The sequence below is a fragment of the Oncorhynchus mykiss genome, unplaced genomic scaffold (assembly GCF_013265735.2).
Source record: "Oncorhynchus mykiss isolate Arlee unplaced genomic scaffold, USDA_OmykA_1.1 un_scaffold_629, whole genome shotgun sequence".
Lineage (NCBI taxonomy): Eukaryota > Metazoa > Chordata > Actinopteri > Salmoniformes > Salmonidae > Oncorhynchus > Oncorhynchus mykiss.
Window position 1 is genome coordinate 53,561 of NW_023494076.1, and position 3,575 is coordinate 57,135.

Here is a 3,575-nt window from a genome sequence, read left to right on the forward strand (position 1 = left end):
GGTTTAAAACATGACTATGGATGCAAATGCTCATTTTCCTCCGTGCACCTGGTGATTGAAAACGTGCATCTGGTAACCCAAAAATTATAAAAGGTTTTAAATACTTTTACCCGTCATTCTATTGATATAGCCCGCTAGGGGAGTGCCCCACTACGGCCCTCTCTCTGTCAGGGCCGTCCTTGGGTGCTTTTTACACACTTTAAGAAATCACGATGGATGCAGATTGCTATTAATCCTCCGTGCAACTGGTGATTGAAAACGTGCATCTGGTAACCCAAAATTTCAAATATGGTTCAAAATGAATTTAAAGGCACCCCTCTCATTGTTGCCCGCTATGGGAGCACCCCACTAAGGCCCTGTCTCGGTCGGGCCCGTCCTGAGTGCTTTATAGACACTTTAAGAAATCGCGATGGATGCAGATTGCTATTAATCCTCCGTGCAACTGGTGATTGAAAATGTGCAACTGGTGATTGAAAACGTGCACCTGGTCACCCAAAACACGGTTCTCTATGCGGTTAGCGGTGTTCCATCTATTCATGTCCGCTTATGGCGCACCCTACTACGGACCTTTAGCAATGGGGGCCGGCCCGAATTATTTATGGAAGGTCTGATGATGATTTTTTTTTTTTTTCACCATCTCTTTCTCTCTCTGCCGGGGCCGGCCAAGAGTGCTTTATGGACGGTTTAAAACATGACTATGGATGCAAATGCTCATTTTCCTCCGTGCACCTGGTGATTGAAAACGTGCATCTGGTAACCCAAAAATTATAAAAGGGTTTTAAATACTTTTACCCGTCATTCTATTGATATAGCCCGCTAGGGGAGTGCCCCACTACGGCCCTCTCTCTGTCAGGGCCGTCCTTGGGTGCTTTTTACACACTTTAAGAAATCACGATGGATGCAGATTGCTATTAATCCTCCGTGCAACTGGTGATTGAAAACGTGCATCTGGTAACCCAAAATTTCAAATATGGTTCAAAATGAATTTAAAGGCACCCCTCTCATTGTTGCCCGCTATGGGAGCACCCCACTAAGGCCCTGTCTCGGTCGGGCCCGTCCTGAGTGCTTTATAGACACTTTAAGAAATCGCGATGGATGCAGATTGCTATTAATCCTCCGTGCAACTGGTGATTGAAAATGTGCAACTGGTGATTGAAAACGTGCACCTGGTCACCCAAAACACGGTTCTCTATGCGGTTAGCGGTGTTCCATCTATTCATGTCCGCTTATGGCGCACCCTACTACGGACCTTTAGCAATGGGGGCCGGCCCGAATTATTTATGGAAGGTCTGATGATGATTTTTTTTTTTTTTTCACCATCTCTTTCTCTCTCTGCCGGGGCCGGCCAAGAGTGCTTTATGGACGGTTTAAAACATGACTATGGATGCAAATGCTCATTTTCCTCCGTGCACCTGGTGATTGAAAACGTGCATCTGGTAACCCAAAAATTATAAAAGGGTTTTAAATACTTTTACCCGTCATTCTATTGATATAGCCCGCTAGGGGAGTGCCCCACTACGGCCCTCTCTCTGTCAGGGCCGTCCTTGGGTGCTTTTTACACACTTTAAGAAATCACGATGGATGCAGATTGCTATTAATCCTCCGTGCAACTGGTGATTGAAAACGTGCATCTGGTAACCCAAAATTTCAAATATGGTTCAAAATGAATTTAAAGGCACCCCTCTCATTGTTGCCCGCTATGGGAGCACCCCACTAAGGCCCTGTCTCGGTCGGGCCCGTCCTGAGTGCTTTATAGACACTTTAAGAAATCGCGATGGATGCAGATTGCTATTAATCCTCCGTGCAACTGGTGATTGAAAATGTGCAACTGGTGATTGAAAACGTGCACCTGGTCACCCAAAACACGGTTCTCTATGCGGTTAGCGGTGTTCCATCTATTCATGTCCGCTTATGGCGCACCCTACTACGGACCTTTAGCAATGGGGGCCGGCCCGAATTATTTATGGAAGGTCTGATGATGATTTTTTTTTTTTTTCACCATCTCTTTCTCTCTCTGCCGGGGCCGGCCAAGAGTGCTTTATGGACGGTTTAAAACATGACTATGGATGCAAATGCTCATTTTCCTCCGTGCACCTGGTGATTGAAAACGTGCATCTGGTAACCCAAAAATTATAAAAGGGTTTTAAATACTTTTACCCGTCATTCTATTGATATAGCCCGCTAGGGGAGTGCCCCACTACGGCCCTCTCTCTGTCAGGGCCGTCCTTGGGTGCTTTTTACACACTTTAAGAAATCACGATGGATGCAGATTGCTATTAATCCTCCGTGCAACTGGTGATTGAAAACGTGCATCTGGTAACCCAAAATTTCAAATATGGTTCAAAATGAATTTAAAGGCACCCCTCTCATTGTTGCCCGCTATGGGAGCACCCCACTAAGGCCCTGTCTCGGTCGGGCCCGTCCTGAGTGCTTTATAGACACTTTAAGAAATCGCGATGGATGCAGATTGCTATTAATCCTCCGTGCAACTGGTGATTGAAAATGTGCAACTGGTGATTGAAAACGTGCACCTGGTCACCCAAAACACGGTTCTCTATGCGGTTAGCGGTGTTCCATCTATTCATGTCCGCTTATGGCGCACCCTACTACGGACCTTTAGCAATGGGGGCCGGCCCGAATTATTTATGGAAGGTCTGATGATGATTTTTTTTTTTTTTCACCATCTCTTTCTCTCTCTGCCGGGGCCGGCCAAGAGTGCTTTATGGACGGTTTAAAACATGACTATGGATGCAAATGCTCATTTTCCTCCGTGCACCTGGTGATTGAAAACGTGCATCTGGTAACCCAAAAATTATAAAAGGGTTTTAAATACTTTTACCCGTCATTCTATTGATATAGCCCGCTAGGGGAGTGCCCCACTACGGCCCTCTCTCTGTCAGGGCCGTCCTTGGGTGCTTTTTACACACTTTAAGAAATCACGATGGATGCAGATTGCTATTAATCCTCCGTGCAACTGGTGATTGAAAACGTGCATCTGGTAACCCAAAATTTCAAATATGGTTCAAAATGAATTTAAAGGCACCCCTCTCATTGTTGCCCGCTATGGGAGCACCCCACTAAGGCCCTGTCTCGGTCGGGCCCGTCCTGAGTGCTTTATAGACACTTTAAGAAATCGCGATGGATGCAGATTGCTATTAATCCTCCGTGCAACTGGTGATTGAAAATGTGCAACTGGTGATTGAAAACGTGCACCTGGTCACCCAAAACACGGTTCTCTATGCGGTTAGCGGTGTTCCATCTATTCATGTCCGCTTATGGCGCACCCTACTACGGACCTTTAGCAATGGGGGCCGGCCCGAATTATTTATGGAAGGTCTGATGATGATTTTTTTTTTTTTTCACCATCTCTTTCTCTCTCTGCCGGGGCCGGCCAAGAGTGCTTTATGGACGGTTTAAAACATGACTATGGATGCAAATGCTCATTTTCCTCCGTGCACCTGGTGATTGAAAACGTGCATCTGGTAACCCAAAAATTATAAAAGGGTTTTAAATACTTTTACCCGTCATTCTATTGATATAGCCCGCTAGGGGAGTGCCCCACTACGGCCCTCTCT